The 22689-nt window shown below is 39.0% G+C and overlaps 1 long non-coding RNA gene across 1 annotated transcript in view; it reads right to left on the bottom strand.

Annotated features, from left to right (window-relative positions):
• Window positions 1–20394, bottom strand: part of LOC306828068 — a 29827-nt gene extending 9433 nt beyond the window's left edge. The window contains exons 1-2 of the long non-coding RNA XR_013779699.1: window positions 20313–20394; window positions 5541–5706 (exon numbers count right to left, since the gene is read on the bottom strand). This is a non-coding gene — a long non-coding RNA (uncharacterized lncRNA). The remainder of the gene's footprint in view (window positions 1–5540; window positions 5707–20312) is intronic.
• Window positions 20395–22689: the final 2295 nt, after the last annotated feature.

Raw genomic sequence — 22689 nt, 5'->3', positions numbered from 1 at the left:
ATGCTAGAAGGTGATTTTCACTATTAAATCTGAGTTTAACACACAAAGGAATGACTTCTAACATTACAACAACACAGGAAGCTTGTAGTGGTCAAACATACACAAGCATGTTTTGAAAATGGAAAGTTTTTTAGAATGCGAGATTTTGCTAAAATGCATTTATAGATGAAGTAAATTCTTCAAATGTTGAGAAGTGTTCATCTTTGCCTGTCAACCTCAAACATCCAAATAAAAGGTTTGTAATTTGTCTTTGTTGGTCTTTTGCACAACTTCACCAGCAGTTAGGTGTAATATTTTATTTGTCAAAATTGTTTGGCTCGAACAAACATTTGCAACTCTCCCTTCACTAAGTCTGTGCAGAACAATGGAGACACATCAATGAACAAGTAGGGAAAACCTAAACTGGATATCTAAATTATATTCCTCTCTCTAAAGTTGCTCAGAGAGCCCCAATTCTGCTCTAACTCCCCCCAAAAAACATACACACAGAGGCAGACACATGGTCCATGCTCAAGTCCATTTGCTGACCTCTCGGGCCAGACTCTCTCTTCCACGAACCCCCCCCCCCCCCCCCCCCCCCCCCCATAATCTCCTCCAAACTCTCAACCCCTCCTTGATCCCACCCTCCCACCCCCATCCTAACCACTTTGCCTTCCCACACTCAAGTTCCTGTCAAGGTCCTGACAGACAGACAGACCCACAAGTAGGGTGACATCATGATGCAGAGTGTTAGAGAGAGAGGAAGGGGGCTGCCTGCCTGTCTGCCCCCAGCACCCACACAATACAGCAGGGCATCTGGCACTTGGGTGGTGGTGGTGGTGGAGGAGGTGTTGGGGGACAGGGTGGGGGTCTGTTAGACAAAGCGTTTACATCCCCCTCCCCAGAACGTGATTAAAGTTTGTTAAAGACATAAATGTGTAGGGAGAAGAAAAGGGCTGACATGAGGAGGTTGACTGGATGATATATTTACAGTTAAGACAGAAATTAGCCTGATAGAAAAATCAAGGAAGTTTGTGGGAAATTTGTGGATCTCTTAATTGGAATCTCTCAGCTGTGTCTATTGTGAGACAAAAATAACTTTCAAGCCCTTTTGAATTCTCAACCTTTTTTTTTTTTGGGGGGGGGGGGGGGTGATTTTATTCCCACACACTGAATTTTAACTTCTTCTTTTTTTAAGCAGCAGCTGCACTGGTGGGATGTGCGTGGATTTGTGTCTGTCAGCTCGTTAATGTGCAGCATCCTGGACTAAACAATGGTGCCAACGTTATTGGAATAAGTGTCATAATATTCCTACTCTCTCTCTCTCTCTCTCTCTCTCTCTCTGCAGCAGCCCCCACCTCTGCCTCTGTCTGAGAGGCCGTCTACTTACTGTGTGCATACAAGTGTGTGTCTGTCTGTGTGCATACATAAAATAAATGAGCTGTGCTTGTGCATTGTGTGAGTCCACAGGCCCGGTGTATATATTAGAAATGTGACTTGACCCTGGCAGGCTGTAGCAGGGTTTGTGCAACGTCCTGGGCGTGGGAAAAAGGGGAGACCTCTTTTCACAGCTGCTCCGGCCGTTGCATTGAACCAATGGAGGCCCCCCAACAACCCCCCAACCTGCCTCTGCCGCTAATGCCCCCCCACCCAACCAACACACTCCCCTTTTTTCTCTACCCCTTCTCCCATTCACTGTGCAGCCTGCTGCCTTTCAGACCCCTCGTTCCTCCCTCCTACGCTCTGTTTGTCACCCTACTACACCCCACCCTCACAGCCAGCACCAGCCTTTAATTCAGCCACCTCGCCATTCAGACGGGGTGCATTGAGATGCCAGAGGCCTCTGAGGCTTTAAGGAGGGTAAGAAAAACAACACAGCTCACTTGCTAATGATATCAAGTAACTAATACTATTCAGAAAAAGAAGCTCACAAAACTAATTTGCTGATGAGCGTATATGTAACAGAACATCACAACTGTTTGTCACACTTTCCTTATAAGGGTCTCCCACAATTTGTTGTTCTTCAAACCAAATGTTCTCATTCTAATCCTCACGTTCTGCCCTTCTTTCCTCCTCAGAGCCCCTCTGCAGAAACACTTTAATTTATGTTAACATACGCCTGCACTCCACTCAGACACACACATAAACGCACACACAAATCCTTATTCTCCCCCTCCCTCTATCCATCCAGTGTATTCATTTGAAGAGATTTATTTCCTATCAAGCAGCATAATGCAGAGGGTATAATTCAAATCAACTGTTAAGAACAGCCAAGCAGTGCAGCAGTTTATGTATACAAATCTAGAACGCCGAGCGACAAAAAAAAAAAAAAAAACAGCAAACAGTGGGGTATTAAAAGCAGATTGGCAACTTTAAGAAGCAATGGGTGGGCGATGGGTGTTTGGTTATGCCTTTAAAGATAGCCTATTACTGATAAACTTCACAGCCGCTCTGTTTAAACACATAAGGCGAGCTTCATTTGCGTCAGATACTCTTGTTAATCTGACTGTATAAGTCAGGCTCACACACCCCCACATGCAATTTTAGAGAAACTTTAAAAGGTCACATAATGTGCAGAATAACTTCGACTGATTCTCAGCCGCCGTCCTATCGCTGCTGTCAAGCCACCCTGCTGATATACCAGGCGTGTTGAGGAAATGTTGAGGAGCAGCGATGGGGGCAGCGAGGGGAGGAAGGGAGGGAGGTTGTAGCCGAGAACCTGAAAGGACTCCATCTCCCTTGGCCAACATGCCATGACGGTGTGGAGCAGAAAGTCTGAATTGGTTTCTCTGGGGTGGCGGAGCTGGAGAGGTGATGGCGAGATGAGCCCGAATGGGGATGGAAAAGGTGGCGTGGGGGGGGGGGGGGGCATAGAGGGGCGGGGGAAGATATGGACTGAGGTATGTGTGATGTTTGTGTGTTTGACAGAGAGAGGGAGAGAGAGATAGAAGGCCGGATCTGAGGTACTGTAAATGAGCGGATTACTGCCTTCCTCTCTTCAAGTCTTTCCATAAACATGAGAGCGCTCGGCTGTGGGGGCAACACTGCTATGTGTGAAATCATACATCCTCCAGCCGGCACTTCCCATACGAACAATTGTAACACATGCACATTTTGTAACATGGCTCCTGTAAGGGTAAAACAAGGCGTTGAATGCAGACCCGTTCTGGCTCTTAATTGCTGTTATGAATATAAAGAAGATGTGAATAGTGTCACTTCTGGATTGATGCGTCTCTGCGTCAGATTTAGCCTGTAGCTATGCCTACACTTCTAAAGCCCACGTCCAGCCGAAGCTTGTTTGAATCGATTTAGCCAGTTTGTGGATATGATATTGACTAAGTAGACGGGCAGCTCTTATCGAGTTGAAGCCAAGTGAAGGAGGTTTAAGAGGTGGTCGAACGCTATGGAGGAGTATAGCCACAGGCTGTGAAATCTCCTCTGATCTTCTCTTGTCTGATTCTCAAACGCAAGTCTTTCTCCAGGGGGGCAACGCTCGTATAGAACTAGGCCAATGTCACAGAGCGCTCATCTAACCCTGGAGGGAAATAAAAATCACTTCTACTGTTTTCTCCCCAATGACGGGCCTCAATCTCTTCTCCCCTTCGCCAACGCTCCCTCCATCACTCCAACTACTTTGTTCTCAGCGAGAGGTTCGACATGCACGAGCTGAGCGGCACTCTCAGGCTTGTTGGCCCACTATGGCAGCTGTTAGGATAGCGGAGGTAATCTTTAGTCGTGTCACTCAACACTGAGAGGGAAGCTGAGAGGAAAGAAAGGGATGCACCTAGTTTTAGTTTCAGCCTTCCATCATCCTCAGCATTAGACGGTGCTGTAAAAGATTCTGTCTTCTACTTATGTGTGGTACAATGACAGCTGGAGCTATAGTCCCTTTAGATACAATAACAAGATAGATTACATGATAAATTAGTCAAAGATTTGTTGAAATCTAATAGTTGAACACCATTTTCCCTGAACAAAAAATCCGGCTTTGAAATTATTATATTTTTTTTAAAGGCAATTTCCCATTTGTAGCAAAAGGAACTGTATTCTTTGAAATATTTAGTCTGTGTTACATTATAAATTAAAAGCATTATTTAGGTGCATCTCATGTTGCTTGTACACAAACCTCTAAAATATTTTATCTATTTTGTCCCGTAAACGCATAAGGCACGTTTTCTATATCCAACAAATATCACTCTGCCTTTTTGGATAAACCGACTGATTACTCGCTGTGAATACCTGATGTGCAAAATGTGAACAAAGGCTGTTTCAGCAGCATGCATTTATGACATTGGAAGCTGTTACGGTCATTAGAAAACTACTGTGTGAAATCAAATTCAAAAGTTCATATTCGATCCTTTCGCAGATGGTCTTGTTGGCTTTTGTAGGTTATATAGGGACATCAGTTTTAATTTCAGATTTTTTCATGAGCAAAAAAACAAACAACAGTTTAGAACAAAACAATACAGGTTTAGGAAAATATATGTTTTCCCTGGTGTGTGAGTGTGAGGAAAGAGAGTTACGTAGTTTCAGGGGAAGATCTGACAAAGGGGGGGAATTAAAGAACTCAGGGACTTAGCCACCCTGGCAGTCTTTCCACATGAGCACACCTTACACACACACACACACACACACACACACACACACACACACATAAACACTCACACACAGAGGGCAAGCCCCTCCATGTATCCTTTAAAGGATCAAAAAAGAACGGACAAAGGAATTAAAGTATAGGTTACAGAAATAGGCACCCTGCGTCTTATCTGGCAAAACCAAAGAATCAAACAAATTGGATCAGATATTATAAAGCAGGGGGTGAAAGGGAAAAGAGAGGAAAATGTAAAGAATGAAAGGTACATACTTTTATGCTTTTTAAGAAGAACTCAATTTAGCAGAATCAAGGAGCTGTTTCATAAAGCTATAGTACAAAGAAATTCTCCTATATACTGACAACATTCTTATGATTAGGATGTTTTCTAAGAATTTTCCTTTAACCTAAAAAACAGATTCTGGTAAAGATAACAGTTATTTTTAAAGCATCTTAGCACTTAAGAGAGTTCTTATTGTAAGTGGAGAAAATGTTTGAAGTAGTGAGAAAAAGACTCAAGAGATCTCCCACCCATGTTTTTATGAAGAATTTGTAAGCCTTATACTTGCTTTTCTATGCCTATTATCACAGAGGTTTTTTCTCTCTTTTTTTTTGGATGAACCAATCGCAGCTTTTAAAGAATTTGTCTTCTCACAACAGCGTCAACCATGCCTCTTCACTAAGATAGCATTTTCTGTCCTGTCCTCGTTCATCAAAGGCTCCTAAACTAAGATTCCCTTCTAGAAAATGTAAAGCTGAGAGGACCTCTCCGAAAGTATCGTCCCAATGTTTGTGAGTAAGAACACAGGTTTCTATAATAATAATGGGTTCATAAGGTCAAGTGTAATCAGGCTATAAGGTAGTGATTTGAAAGTTCAAGTTCAAGTGTGGAGCCAAATCACTGCCATACATTCACGAGGAAGTGTGTGTGAGGGAAATTACATGTAGGAGGATTATTTTAAAGACTCACCTGTAACTTTAGAGGGATGAGAGTCTGACCCACAGTGTGACCTCAGATCCTCAGAGCAGTTGTTGCTTTGTGGCTCTGCTGACCTGTTGTCCTGCAGTCTTCACACTCAGGCCTGCAGATGGAGTGTCTCTGTGTGATTGCACTTCTTTCTGCACTCCACAGATTCCTATAAAAAAACATAAAGCATTGAATTGAGAGAGAGGTCAATTCCCAGTTCAAGGTCACCACTTCACTTCCTAATCTGTCCGATTCACCTTTTCTTGTCTATTACGCAAACGAGAAAAAGAAACACAATTTGCCGCTGTTGCTTTGATTTCTGTTAGATATGATCATGAGTAAAACCTTTGGATTCAAGCTAAATAAACAATATTACACAATATGACATACATGATATTTTGGATGTTTTGACTTTTAAATAAGATAACACAAAATGTAAGTTGTTAAAAATAAACAGGCAACATTTAAGTTTTATGTTTTCTATCTAACAAAGCACACTTTTTTTAGCCAATTCCTTTTGTTCTTCCGGGCTATATAGCTACACAGATATCGTAAGGACCTGTAAAACTAATTCCATGACCAAAAAGTAATGTTTCAAAAAGGCCGCAAACAATTGCGTCTGAGATGAGTGTTCTTCTTTTGTATTATAATAGAATAATGAACAGAGTATATCTTGTAATTATTTAAAATGTGTGTGAAGTTTCTTTTATTTCTAATTTCAACTTTCTGTGGTGTACAAAGGACAATACCATTCTCTTCAACACAAACACACACAGATGAAGACACACGCACTCGAACACACTTCACAAGCGATTACACAAAATACTCAAAGATTACATCCGCTGAAACCTGATGTCCTTTGCAGGTTGAAAGCCTGCATGTCAGCCTTTCAATCCTTTTTTTTCTCTGTCTCTTGCATGGGTCAGAGGCTGTTGCTAGGCTACCAAGCCGGAATTCATAAGTTCAGACAAAAGGTTTATATAGGCCATTGCAATTCATGGTAAAATGATAATAGTGAATTGATAACAACCGTATATGGATTGTGACGATATGGAATCAAATAGAATCATAAATTATTTCTGCTCTGTATCAAAGTGTAAAAAAGTTCTAATATTGAAAATAAAAGCAATAACGATAACAGTCATGTGTAAAGCTTCTATAAAAAAATTAAAGCTATTTTTAAAGTGCATACAAGTAGTGATCTAACGATAACAAGCATTTTAAACACTATACAAGGCAGAAAACCGCGTGTAAAATACTTCCCAGATAGTAATGACAATCAGAAATAAGGGCCAAAAATTAAAGTACGGTAAAGCCTTTGCAAAAATACCCAACACAACCAGACCTTGAGCAGTGGTGCACTCAAAAAAAAAAAAGACAAAATATGTATCCTGATTCCACACTGAAAAAGGATTTGATCAGGAACAGACAGAAAACTGCCTTTTTCTGTTGTATTACTCAGTGACAGAAAATAAGGCAGAGCGCAGAAACACCACACAGGTAAACACATGCAGAGAAGCGCATGTACAACTATTCAAAAACATAGGCCTCCACTGATACACACTTAACACACACAGTTGTGCAATCTAGCAGCTGAGTGTGATGATATAAATAACATCTATAGGTGGGTCTCTTGGAAATGCAGCAGGACTAAGAACCTAAAGCAATTCCTCTGCTATGTACAGGACAATTCCGGATGAATGCTTCGATCAAACCCTCAACCTCATGAAACAAACGTGTCTATAACATGAAAACACTCAATGATATCGATACAGTGCAGAGAGTGATGGAAGTGAGACAGATGGGAGGACATACTGACATATCCATGCTTCAGCGGGAAAGGCTATAAACATGACAGGTCGGTTAGAAATTCACGGCATTCATGCATAAACATCCCCGTTGCTTCTCTCTTATCCTCTCATTCCCTCTTCATTATTTCCAGCCCATTATACTCATATCACACTATATATTTGTTTGTTAATCCTTCTATTGTAGCTGCACACTGAATAGGTATGATCTGCTGCAACTATAACATTTCAAATAGATGTAAAAACAAAGCCATCACTGCGCAAGACAATAGGAAGTGCAGCCTTATGGCAGGTGTTAGTAGACTAGACGTAGACTAGACTGGGCTCCATCTGGTGAAGAGGGCCTCCTCCTGATGGTGTAGAGGGCCCAGACAGACACATATTAATGTGGGAAAAGCAACGTCTAGCCTGCCTCTCAGTCACTCGCCAGACTGCATTTCAATCTCAAAGGGGCTCTCCCCATATCCCTCATTTATTACCCCTCATTCATGCATTAATTTCAACTGCAACTGGGCATGAGCTGGGCGGGTGCTGCTGCTGCTGCATGGTGTGTTGTTAGGTGTGTTAACGCCATTGTTAAATCAAATGGAAATATGCTGCATGATAAATACTTAAGCGTGTCATTGCAAATTACAAGGGACAGAAAGGGTGTGCATGTGCAAAATATAGAGCTTTTTTTTATCGCCAAATGGGATATTCTATAGAAAACATTTTTTTTTTAAATGTATTTTGCATACAATATAATGCCTTTAAGGGACATTACCCTCTACTGCTACATGCCAAAGTTAAATAGAAACAAGTATTCAGACTTCTTCTCTGTTTTCTTCATATCTGCTCGTGCCTATTATTTCACATTTTCCTTCATACCATTAAAAGTACATTTAAAAAAGTACACCACAAAAAATACTTTCATGGTATACTGTTAGACATCAACATTTGCATTTACACACACAGATGTTCCCTCTAATGTATAGAGCAGTATAGGAGTGTGATGCCACAAAAACTAGATGAAGTACAGCTATTTCCTCATCAAATCTATGCTAGCTTCTTCTTCACCTGCCTTTCTCTGTGACGCAGCAAGCTGGGGCCTACAGCCTATCAGTAGCACCAGCCAAGCTATGTGCTACTTCCCACTCATACCTTCTCCACACAGCAGATCAGAGACACCACACACAGCAGCTATACAGCTTTAGCAGCCAAGATGGAACTGCTTGTTTAAAATTCAACAAGCTACTCCGAAGAGTACGACCTATCACTCAAGCAGTCCTGGACCCAGTCAGGGACTCCACTCTGACTTGTGTGGAGTGGAGAAAGAACAGATGATGGGCAGCCAAAGTGGGACCAAAAAAAATAGGCCTAAAAAGCTGCTCTGTCTCTGGACAACCCAACTGACCTTGTTCTCACTGCCTCAAAGATATCTGCTTGGTGTGCTACCAGTCTTCAACAATGTTAATTGGGAATATGTGGTATTTAGTGTGCATGTGTTGACAACTCCCAAATCAGTATTTGTCTTTCAGCTTTTCGTTTTCAACTCTTCGACCAGTTTAAAATAGCCCACAATTTTGAACACCTGCTTATCAGCAAATACAGTCCAACTAACTTGTAAAAAAAAAGGTGTACATGTGGTTTCCTTTCCTCGGCAGTGTGACATTATATTGTTCTTTCTTCCTAGTGCCTGAAGCCTGAAGCTTTTTTATAATAAGCACATCAATCAGGCTAAATCCAGGGCTACAAGATGATCCCTATGACAAACTGAATCCACAGTATCATTTTCTCGCCACTTCATATCCTGTGACACATTACTTTGATGAGCAACTGCACATTCTCCTGATCTTTGCAAAAGCTACTGTTATACTAAGTCCAACAATGTACTTGCAAGTTTGATTATTTCTCATTTTACGAATACAGTTTAAGGGGAAATGCATCTTCTCAGCAGTAAACCACCAACAACCACCAACTTGAAATACACACAATATCTGCTAAATCAGTTAAATCAGAGGATTATGTTGGTAGGCCTACATTAGCTCTTTTCCATACCAGTATGGCAGGCCAGTTGCTAAAAGATATGGGAGCCAATGGTGGAACACGTGACTCCCACGGGTCGACCAATCAGATTCTTATCCAGCTACAAACCGTCAGCATCTCACCTCTCCAGGTTATCAACATTCTTATGACCAACTAATCCATAGCAAACATTAAAACGTGCTTATGTAAGCTACTAACTTCTGACAATACAGTTCCATTAGAGAAACAGCAGAATCAGCACTACGCTTCGCTCTCCTCCTCCTCCTTCTCATCATCATCCTCACCATCACTCTGTGAATGGAGCTTGTCTCCGTTTGCACACTGCTGTCACTCCATGCATTCCTCGTGAAGGAAAAAAAATCGCTATCGTTCCGTTATTTTTCGGTTGGTGTTCTCCTCCGCACAGGCATACGTCCCAAGCTTCGGGAGGCGTTTCTCGGTGGATGCATGGTCGCTGCCGCGGGCTCCTGGTCCTCCGTGCAGGCTGCATCCATCCGTTCCTCCGCTCCGGTAGCAGCCCCTTCGTCCGATCCCGGTTCCGACTTGCTCCGCCGTGACGACTGTAGGATTAGTTTATACTTTCGGTTCTCTAGCTTTATGATATTACATAAACTCATACAGCTAGATAACCAAAGAGAAAAACTAACCCACGTATCTTAAAGGGGCCGCTGCCGCCACCGCCGCCGGAGCTGCTTGTGTTGTGGTCACATGGAGCCATTGCATTCCGGCTGCATACGCACGCCTCTCTCTCTCTCTCTCTCTCTCTCTCTCTCTCTCTCTCTCTCTCTCCCTCTCTCTCTCCCTTTTTCTTTGCCCTCCCTGTTCCTATTTTATCTCTGTCTTTTATCCCAAAATTTCACACTTATCTGTGCACATTTCCAATCCAGTAGGCCTATGCCCTGTTTAATTTTGCTGTTGTGCATCAATGCTTAAACGCTGTCACTGGCAAAAAATATACAGGCTACCGGTACTGCTTTGAAATCGCACATAACGGCATGGGTATGGTGTGGAGAGGTTGCCACTAACAATATGCACAACATAGCCCAACCTCTATCACCATGTCACCATTATTGCAACTTCGACATTAGGTCACAGAATGCCTTCTACATGTATTCCAATGACAGATGTATTTGAATTAACTCCATATTTGCTGTTCCTTAAGACTAGCAATGAACTGATTTCCTCAACTGCAAACCTGAGTCATCTAACTGCAAGAGGATGAGGACACATCGACCTGTCATCCACGTGACAGATAAACTATAGTCACCAGGTCGCAAATAACCTTTATAGAGCTAAATTCTACCTCCTCATGAGACAATTTCAGGCATTGTTCTAGTTACTGGTGATAACAGTTAGAAGTCTGAGCTAAGAAACAACATTACTTCCACTGTCTCCCTCAGAGATCACACTGCAGACCCTAACAAACAACCAGCTCATTGTTGTTTTAAATGCCAGCTCACATCGATCCATCTCAGACCATAGACCATAGTTTCCGTTTTCAGTGAATTAATCCATGAATTGTTTGAAAGCATGACAAACTATCAAAGGCCTGTACAGTCTTTCAGCTAAATGTCAACAACATGATCTCGTGGAAGAAGTCCTCCCTTACTGTGGAATAGTTGGCGACATGATGACAGGACAAACTGTCATTGAAGATCTATCATCAAAGCATGATTGTGCACCATTAGTGTGCTTATATCTTCAAGAATCCTCTACTGAATGTTTAAATCGAATTAATCCTGCATGAAAATATATAATTATATGAACATTATTACAGGCACCAGAATAAAGTCTAATGTATGTTGTATCACGTATTGTAGTTCTAACACAGTATCGGCCAGGTAAAGAAAAAATATTTCGACTGCGCTGTTTTCTTCCTTTGAAAATAATGTTTCAAAAGACTGCTGAAAATAAATTTTATTTAAACTAGCATTTTCTTGTTGACATACAGTAAGCCCAGAGAGTAATCAGATAATACTCACAGTCATCTTCCACAATTGGACGATCAATTGTGTGTCTTTGAAATGAAAACAACAATAATTATAATCCACAAGGATTCGTAGCATCCATATTCTCTAAACTCATCCCGGGTTACCAGCCTCTCTGTCCGGTTCTCTCAAACCATCATGCTCCCGGATGCTCCCTGTCTTTGACCACGTGGGTTGCCGGCACATCGCGAGGACAAAGCCCATTTTACAATGTTAGACCACTGATGTGCATTTTTATCCTTGGAGGGATATGAGTAAATGTCCATTGCAGGCTGTCAGATACAGTGCAGGAGGAGAGAAAAAAGGAAGAGGAATGAGCGTCAGAAGGAGCAACTCGGCCATCAGAGTGTCAGATGGGGGGCGCAGGAGGCGGAGGGCCGCCTGGGGGGCGAGGGGTCAGACGCGCGGTGTCCATAGAATTAGGCATGCTCATTGGTACATACATGGGTGAGCAGCAGAGGTATGAGTTCAACATAACGGACATGTAGAAACCCAATGAGGAAAATTAATAAAGGAGGTTAACGGGAAAAAAAAAAACATGTCAAGATGACGAAAAAAATTCTTTCAAAAGGTATCAGGCGAATTCAATATTATTAACAGTTACAACTGGTATAGACAATTGTCTTTGGATCTCAATAAGAGGTGCAATGATCCTTTCAAAATCCATTGATGGGAGTCTCATCTCATCTCAATAAAAGTGAGGAATAGTATTGCATACATTTAAAAACAACAACATCCATTTCGATTTCAACTAGTTTACTAATTACCAACCTGTGCAAAATACAGTAAGCAGTCTATTTATAATACCTATACTGAGGGTACTATGATAAGGTGAGTCAGGGTGTATCACAGTCACCTGGGCAGACAGGCCTTGGGCAATACATCACACAAGTGGCCATGTTTAAGGATTTGTTGACATTAGAACATCCGTCTTACAGCCACACCCTATCTGCGTAAATAAGGACACAAAATATGTTCCAATAAAGGAACATGGAGAAAGTAATGATACGAGTACTGAACAAAGTAACGGCAGGTTGCAGGACTAACCATTACACAGCAAAATTGCTAGAGTCGCAAGCATATTGAATATATAATTATAAAGCTATAATCCTCTTAATTATATGTTTCATAATGATGCCGAAATTTTAATTCTAAATTCGTTTGTTCCCTTATTATGAATGCAGTGCCTATAGGAGTTTATTATGTGAGATATTGAGATAGCATAATGACTAAAGCGTTTAAGTACTTACATTACTTTTGTACTCTAAATGTTGTAAACAGATTCATTTAATTTTCATTGCACATGTCCCTGCGTGGTGTGTGTGTGTGTGTGTGTGTGTGTGTGTGTGTGTGTGTGTGTGTGTGCTCATTTTATTCAGCTCTGTCACTTCTTTATTTTCTTAAGTAAAAATATATCAAGGGGAAGTAGGCTACTACAGAATTGAAATAAGGACCATGAGATCATTCTACAAAATGCTGCAGTTTTTCTCAAAAGGAGACAGCATTTTGTTTTAACGATTCAAAACAAGTCAATTCGCCTATAACTACTTTCTGAGGCTTCATACTTTTTGCAATCTTTGAGGAACCAACCGTGTAGGATAGTAATTTTAATTCCTCAATTTCACAGAATTACTTTTGTAAATCCGACTTGCATTGTTAGTTTTTGCTTTTTATTAGTTACAGTATGAGCACTGTTGTTTTGGTGAAGTCTAAATCGATGTTGAAAACGTATGTGTGTGTGTGTGTGTGTGTGTGTGTGTGTGTGTGTGTGTGTGTGTGTGTGTGTGTGTGTGTGTGTGTGTGTGTGTGTGCGTGCGTGTGCATGCATGTGTGTGTGCCCGCGCGCAGGTGAACACTTTGCCTCTCTTGATTGTACTTTATAATGATGCCATTGACTCTCAGGTGTTCCTTTTATCAGACTCTCGTGAAATCAACTGCTCACGCCCCCTTACTGCGTCACGTCCTGCCTGGCATATAGTACAGTGAAGTGCCGTACATGACCTGTTAATAGTCCTTTTCTTTGCTTATAAAAATCAAACTTTAAAAACTAAGCCACTTGCCAAATTGACATTATTTGCTTCACAAACTGGATTATTGATAAGGTAACTGGAGAAAAAGTACTGTCCATCCCTTCTAATTCTTTGTCAAAGCAAAACTTAAAAAATCAAATCTAAAACCACAGAGATGCACAAACGGGTGTTTGAAATAAAAATGCTTGTTATAGTGCAGTATCGGTAAGACTGGGTAGCGAGCTTCAGCTATGTAAAGTACAGTCTCTGTCCATGGTGCTGAAACCAGTGACATTCACGGCGCTGTTTAGAAATCAGAACGTGAACAGAAACACCCTGAAGTAGGCTATTTCTCCCTAGGCATGTTGTGTTGTAATACATTAAATTTAAATGTAGTTTTCAATAAATAAAGTCAGATAAGTAACCTTAGGTGGGCAAATAATGTATATTTAATCGAGTCAAAGTTAAGTTAAAAAACCTACAGCAGCAGAACATATATATGTATAGAGATGCGGTTACAGGTTTATGAGTTCAATCTTTAACTGAAAACGAATAACGCTTAATAATCTCCTTTATAATATATTACGATCCATGCATCAAAAACAGGTACGTTTTGTATTTCTTTATTGCTGGCTAAATAACAAAGAAAATAAACTTGATTCGACTAAAACTAACAGTAAATTGTAAGTATTTTATTTAAAAGAAACATATTTTCCCACTCTGTAAGTTATGTTTAACTCTTTAACGAGGCTGTTTGTACTGTAAGTGAATCTAAGTTTCGCTCACAATAATGTTTGGGCTTTTGGCGCATTAATGCAGTTTTTTTGTGCTTGATTTTTTTATAAATAAGAAATTATACGTTTTAAATAAAAATGAATGAAGTAGAAAGGGTTTAATCCAGTGCCCTTAACTTCAATATAGGCCTAAATCTGTTGCATATAAAAATACAGAAAGAAAGAAAAACAAATATAGAGATACAGTAAATGCAAAAGTAACCCTATTAATAATTTCATATTCTTACAAAATGCATGAATTAAATTGGAACCATTGCGATGAAAATAATATACCACATTTCTTTGTTCAAACAATACTTTTATAAATAATGTAAAATGGTAGCATATGAAATCTGCAGTAATTTAACATTTGTTTTCATTTTGGCTTTAGAAAGAACATTTTTCACCTCCCTGTTAATCCTGCAAGGCAATCTCAGTTAGTGTATTTTCTTTCTTAAGAAACGAATCCACAAAATAAACTTTAACACTAATTTTCCCAAAGTGAATAAAAAGTTACTTTGCGTGTTCCCAGGACTGAGGAGGCTTTCTATTGTCGTCAGCTGCTAAGGTCTCATTAATTAATTTCACAGTTTAGCTCTGGAAAAAAAATGTTTCCTCAAACAAGTTACCAAAAAAAGCCAAGAAAGAAAGAAAAGCAGTTAGAAAAAAAAAACTGAAGAAAGAAAAAAAGTCAACATCAAGTTCAACAACGTGCTGGTGCTCATTAGCATCACAATGCTGTCTGGCTGCACACAAGTCTTCTTAACAAGAGGCGCTGGCGTCAAGTCCCTCCACCTCCCAGCCGAGAGGACATTTTCCCAGGCTCTGCTAACAATCAAACAACTGTTTGCTTTCTAAACGCCAGCTCAGGGGCCACTCAGCCCTCTTCGGCCCGCCCTTGCCCGCCTCACACCGCTCAATGGAGGTACCCGTCATACTATGGCACGAAACAGCCTGCTGCCACTCATCATCCCAGGGTTCACTATTTGCTTTGGAAGCTTAATTTTTCTAGTTTTACGAACAACTATGTAATTCCACATACAAAATCATTTAGTATTTTTTGTATTTAAATAAAAAATACTCTCTCATTGTACTAGTGCAAAAACTAAGCAGAAAAGTCGATTTTAAAAAACCACAATAAGCCTTAATAGAAAAACTTAAAAAACATACTTACAGGCATGTACTTTGAATAAATTCCGAATCTCCAGTCCAAGTCCATCCAGTAGCCTATTTTAAGTTTCTAACATCATCTCTTGAGTTTAACCAAGAGCCAGGAGTCCTGGGAGAAATCAAAATGTTGCAAACATTCACTGACTGGGAGAAAAACTGCACAAAGACTTGATCCAACTCACGAAGAGTTTTTTTTTTTAAAAACGTTGTCTTTACTTTTTTTGTTTGAGAAAAACTGAGGCCAATGCGTTACTTCTGCCAGCATCCCAGCATCTCCTCCCCAGCCTAGGGTGACAGTGCGCGCGGAGCTGCTGCGTCGCTGGTCCCCCTCCCTCTCTCTCTATCTATCTCTCTCTCTCCCACCCTCACGCCCTCCCTTTCTCTCTTTCTCACACACACGCCGGCTGCTTCGGACGACGTGTACTGCAACTTAAACACATTTTGCACGGCTGTGCGTTGACCATTGTGAACCGGTATCCATTGTTCTGGTTTGAATGACGCATCTCCCTTTTTGGTAAAACCCAGCATCTTATTCTGGCAGCGTTTGACAGACGACCTAGTAGTGATCTTCAAACCTACACCTTCCTTCAATGAGTCACCTGAGTCAACAGCTTGTAGGGAGAGCGAGCCACACATACCAGCCGATCCAACAGTAAAACATTGACGTTTCTACGTCAATAAACAGGCTTAAAGGAAACAAGAAGGCTAAAAGGGACATACTTTGAGACAGACAGGGACGATTTAAGATTATCACGCAGCAACAGAGTATGTCATGCTGTTGCAGCAGATGCTTTCCCAGAGCTCCTGCGGGTCACGCTGCCTTACGTGCTGCGACGTCTCCTTCCTCTCTGTGCGTAACGGAGCGCGCTGATCGACACACGTGTTAAGATGTCAAGATAAGCAGAGTGTAAAACGCTTAGTATTTCTATTAGAACAATGAAAGGAAATATATATGGATAAGGCAGGGAATAGAAGAGCGTGTGCTGTAATGCAAGCCTTTGAATTGAACGTTATAGTTGCGTGCTTACGTCAGGCTACGGGATAGGTTATTCGAAATATTTAATCCAACACGCATGTGTGAAGGATCCACTGTCGAGGCTCATTAGTGGGTTCTCAAAAGACTGATTTTATCGAAAGTCCACCTAACTGCCGCCGCTTCTGCTTCATTGATGAAATGTTTTTGTATATTTATAGCATTATGTAGTTTTCCAAAAAATATTATTTTATTTTTTTTGCATTTTTAATGAAATTCTGACTTCCAGAATTAAAATGGAGGGACTGCGTGCATATGGTGTGTCTCTAAATGCCAAATTAGCAACAACAACAAAAACAGTATAGGGAGTAAAAACTCCAACAGGATCAAGATTAGGCACAATATGTTGTAGTTCTTGAAAACGAACCGTGTGATGATGAATGTTAAAAAAAAAAAATGCAGCAGTATAGGAGGCCCACAATATAGGCTATGTCACAATGTTCTTTTCAACTTAAATTGATTCAATATTTAATGGAAGTTTAATAGAACAGTAAACATTTTTGCAACAATATTAGGCACCCAGTCCGTTAATAATAGAGTTTCTCATCGGATAATATTGAGGTCTTTTTTTCCTGTTAAAGGATTCATGTTTATAAAGTGAAAGTTAATTCAATGTTCAAAATAATACCCCAGGGAACAATAATCAGAATAAAATTGTATAGATAGACGTACTTACAAATATATAGAGAGTAACGTTAATTTGTTCTATAAGCCAAACACGACATTTAAATGATCAACCAACAGAAGGTAAGCTTAATATTGAGATAGTTAATATAGTCATTTTTACGTAAGTGAGTATCTTCTCTTCTTATTTTACAGCTTCATATGATTGTAGGCTTTGAGATATATACGATGTGCACATTTTGAGAGGACACCTACTGAATGTAGCTGGTCAAACTAATAGCCTACACAAAGCAATTATTTAAGTTAGCTAATAAAAACATTATCCCTGATCCTCAAAAATACACTTAGAAGGAAAACGGGCGATAATAATAAGCAGAGTCCAGTTGTAGTTGGTTATATTGGAGCTAAACAGCGACATCTACTGGCTGAAAATCAGCTCTGGAGCTCAGGCCTACGGAAACTCTGATGGCCTGAAGCCACAAAACACTGAAAACTCTAAAAACCAGAAGACAACAGCATAACAACAATATTCCATTATTGTAGGCTTTAATTTGATGCAGTAGAATTTATTACAACTCTCCAACTCAGAGATCAAGTGCTCGTCTCATGGAGAAAACGGCAGGCCACTAAATATCATACAATAACCCAAACTTTAAGAAATGACAATTATATAGAAAGTAAATTAAAATCAATTGTCAATATAAATAGTGATATGTATGAAGACGAATATTTTATGGTAATCAATGAGCTTACGTCATAGGATCGTATCGCGTCATGGCCCGGTAGGCCCACTTGACGGAGCAGAATATAACAGATCGTTTTAAATATCTTTGCATAAAAGATAATAAATAAAAACGTTTTCATTTTGAAATAATGAAGGAATAAATCTACAAACATGTTTAATCTAAAGAAAGAAAGACAATAAATTAAAAAAAACTCAAGTAAAATACGGATATGATTAATATCTCTGTCAGATTTGTAAAATCTCATTTTAAATATTGATAACCATTTCATGGGATTTTTATTCATCCGTCGTAAAAGGGAGAAACAACATTTATAATTGCGTATGCCTTTTTAACAGCTCTAACAGGAGAGAGTTCATTAAAGTAGCCTAAAAAGGAATACAGGAGCAGATACTGATTCGGTTGCCTAAATACTTTACATTTGCAGCTAAGATATCATTTACTATTACCCTTTTTGATTCAAAGTTTAAAAGAGAAATTATGATAATATTAAAATTCCATCTCAAACATGTCCGCTAGTTTGACCCTGTAGACCCATCAATTTATGATATCGTGGAGGTTTATGTACTCAAACATAATATATTTCTACATTTTTAGACGGAGTAAAATAATCAGTGTCGATAACTGTTGGCTTTTTGGAAGTCACGCATTTTTATTTTATTTCATTTTTTGTAGAAAATAGTTATTGTTCAATCTCAAACGAAAATAGCAAAGAATGTGTGAGAAATGAACTGCTCTATTGAAATGTATAACATTAATGATTGAACAATATATCAAGTCTCTGATGAAAGAAATTCGAAAAATACCAAGTCAACGGGTTTAAGCTCATTTAGGTGAAACTGAAATGTACTGAACAAAGATTATTGAGGTTTTATCAACTGTGTTTCAAGTAAATGTTTTAATGTCATGGTTAAAAAAAGTACTGGCCTTCATCACTCTGAAAGACCTTCAAACATACATGATTTCTTAATTTCCTTGTTTATGTAGGTATTTATTCAGTCAAAATAAAAGTGAAAGCAATGATGAATCATGAGTTGACATAAAGATACTTAAAATATTTGCTTTGATTTAAAAAGCTTTGCAGTTTGGACTTTCTTGAAAGAACTGTGATTGTGCTGTGATGAACCGCAGGTTTTTTTCTTGAAGTGGAAAAGAGTTTTTAAAAACTGCTTTTGAAGTCACATATTTATTTATTGTACAAATAAATGGCAAAGTATCTCAAAACGAATCAAGCAAAAAAAATAAAAAAACATAAACATCTCAATCCTAACTTCCTTCAATCTTCCTTTTTGAATTCATTCACATCTGTCTAAATTGTATGTCTATGTCACCATGTCTGCGCACACTGAGCACGATGATTTCAGTCGTCAATAACTGACCCATTCAAGTGGCCACTTCTGGGAATTGTAATGCACGCACTTCAAAGTGGCCTGTCCTGATACTGGGACATGAAGAGGTCAGAGGTCACATATGTAGAGGAAAGGCGTGTAGATATTTGTCATGCAGACACATTAGCACATATTAATAACAATAACAATAGTGAATGAATAGTTAGAACATTTTGTTCTGATGGAGGCTGCATGTGCACCAATTTAAAATAATTATGTGTCACTAATACTTATGTAAAGGATAATTCTGCAGATGTGTATTATAACGAAAAGGCATTATCTCATAGCATGGTATCAACCTGTGTCAAGGAAATGTTACAATAATCAATTTCGCCAGTACAAAAAGGACTGAGAATGACTTTAACTGCAAGAAGAACAAAAGCACTAACAAGGGATTTTACTGAAACTCAAGAATCAAGTGGCCTTGATTCCTTTTCAATATCTTGCTGCATATTTCACGTTTTACAAAACAGATCTTTGAGTTTAAAAGATTTCAAAGTCAATGGTTTTATCTACCAGTGCAATGGGATCATTCTACTGAATTAAAAAACATTACACTGCACATACTGTAGTTAACAAATAAACGTGCAAATTGTTGAATTGCTCAACAAATTTCATTGTTATCATTATTGTATAATATCTCAAAAGATTCTTAACAGACTCTCCAACAGGTGAGTAGGGACAATGTTGATGTTCTGCTTGCCAGTTACAGTAGCAGCACTTTCAGCCGCCTGCATAATGCTGACAAACAACACAGCTGCAAAAGTATACAGTTTGGTATACACTCAGCGGAAATAGTCAGTTTTCCAATAAAGCAAAAGCTTTCAAGGGTACGACACGATGCTGTGTCAAGAAAAAGAAATCAGATACTCTTGGAATAAAATCACAAAACTCCAGACATCAAAGATTTGGACTACAGAAAGAAAAGAATGAAGGTGGAAACCAGAGCCAAACCACATCCATCCATCATGACTCCAACAAACATGAAACAAACTTTACTTAGTAAGGCAGATTTAAAAAAAAAAAAAAAAAAAGACATGAAAGACAATTTCCGAGTAATTCCATCATAACAGGTTAAAAACGTTTCAATTACACATAAATATGTACAAATATAAAACACTAAGATGCCAGTATCACAAGATGGATTAAGCATTAACTATTCAAATACCTGAAATCAATATACTGTAAGAGATGAAATGAATCTATGAACTTACATTGCAGCAGCTTCTTCTGGTGCTCAGTTTGAGGGTGAGATGTTGGTGGATTCCCTGCCATGTGCAAACAGACCAGTTTTCTGACTGCTTTGCTGGTTTAATTGGGAACAGGCTGAAGTTTATGCTAATGAGCTCTGACATCAGTCTGAACAGCCTGCACTCCATAAAGGAGAGGAGCAAAGGGCCAAAGTCTCGCCTCTTTTCCCAGGAAAGTCCACCGGTCAAGTTCAAGCGCAGAGCATGATTATCATTCACAACACGTTAATGCACACACAGAGAGATTCACAGGGAGGAGGGAGGTCTGGAAACACGTTTAGTGTCATTGTGAAGGTTTGGAATGTGGTAAATAGATGATCAATTATTACAATATCAATTTTGTTCATTTCTGCCTCAATAGGACTTGTTTGCAAAGTCGATACTTTTTTTCCATTTAAATTGTTCACAATCAACAACAATATCAAACATTGCACCTGTCATAAAGCGTCTTCTGTACTAATAATAGAATCCCTTTTTTCTTTTAATAACGTAAGGAGATGCTGCGGTGAAACCCGGTAAAAGACATTGCTACATATCTCTTTATACATCCATCAGAGTTAAAGAGTTTAGAATTTGAGAGAAAAAAAGATGCATTTGAAGCTTTTAAGATCAAAGTAAAAACAGTAAAGGGGCCTGCAAGTCAGAATATTCAAATATTGTGTTTAAGTTGTGAAAATGATCATTTGTGTAAGGAATGTTCTATTTGACCCAAGTAGATATGTATCTGTGTGTGAGTGTATAACACCCAAGTCTGTAGGCCAGCAAATGCAATGAAAAAAAAGATTGATTTTTTTTAAAAGGATAAATGAGTAATAACTTTGCTAGATAGAAATCTGTCTAATATTTTCCTGATTTAGTGCAAACATATCTTTATTTGACACAAAGAGATAACAAACTGTGTCAAGCATATATTATTGCACGCAGTTGCAACTTTTCTTCTTTGTCTCTGTGATCATGTACATCACCCATCTGTGCATTCTGCATGCTGGATCATCCGTGGGATCATCTTTGCAACAAACACTCAGTGAAATAGAATTAGCAGCATTGATTTGCCTAATTACAGTATAAGTGTGCAGCGATTCATGTCGTCCAAATCCAGAATCTGTGTGAGCACAAGCTAGAGTAATGGCTTAACACATCCAAGCAGGATCAGGCCCAACTAATACGGTGTTGTTGCAGACTAAATCCTGAAATACAGTCATGCATTTGTCCTAATGCAGATGGTATGCTTTCTGTATGTACTGTTCCTCGCAATAACTTTCATACCCTTACTTTTCCATAGTCTACTTTGTTACAACTTGGACTTGAAGAACATATGTATATTCGAGTAGATATATTACAATTTGATAAAAGACAACAGGTGATTAAAAAGCCAATGTTCTGTAATGTGCACAAGTTAACCTGAAGGTATTTTGGTTTCACCAGATCTTGGTGCAAAGAATTAAAATGAGCGCATACAGCTTTTATAATTTTAAAGTTTCCTTTTTGGGCATTTCTGTACTTTTTTATTGTAGAAATAGGACATTGGATAGAGTTGGATATCAGGGAGATAAAGAGTGGGGAATGAAATGTGAGAAAGAAGCCAAAGGTCAGATTTAAAGCCACACACTTTGCAGACTAAAGCCTCCCTACATGGAACTCGAGCTCTAACCTCTACAGTACTCGCACCCCGTGTTTCATAATTTTATGTTGAAAATATTTTAAAATATATTATATTCCCCATGCCAACTTCACAATGTTGGACTTTTAGTATTGTTCAATTATAAATATCACCAACAAAATTCTTGATAATATGCAATTGTTTTAAAAAGGGAAAAGACAAGAATGCTCATGATTTGAATATTTGTGAATCAAAAGGCTCAGTTCTACTCGTCTGTTTTGATGCCTGCATTTTCAGAGAAAGTGTTTAATCTGTTTTTGACATGTTTCTCAGAACAAGCTGAATAACAGAAATGTTTTCAAGATATGATTATAAGTTTGAGAGGAAAAATCATGAGTGAATGAAGAAAGAAATCCAATTAGTTTACTTCTTCTCCAGGGTCTAAGGTATTACACAAGCTGACTGATACACTGTCAAACAGAGGACCACAACTTTAGTGAATGTTAATGCTGACGAGAAAAAGGCATCAACACACCTGTGCCTTTTTTTTAAAAAAGTGGAATTGCAAAGTTTAACCAAAGCATACAATACGGTATGACAAATTCTTACTAAATCATTGTCAATATATGTAACCTACATTACACATTGAATGTGTTATCACAAAGACCACTGCGCAGACACTTGACACCTTGATTGTGTACAGAGAGTACAGTGTGTTACAGGAGAATCACTTTTAAAGAC

The sequence above is a fragment of the Symphodus melops genome (assembly GCF_947650265.1).
Source record: "Symphodus melops genome assembly, chromosome: 8".
Lineage (NCBI taxonomy): Eukaryota > Metazoa > Chordata > Actinopteri > Labriformes > Labridae > Symphodus > Symphodus melops.
This window is presented reverse-complemented; position numbering and strand designations above follow the sequence as displayed.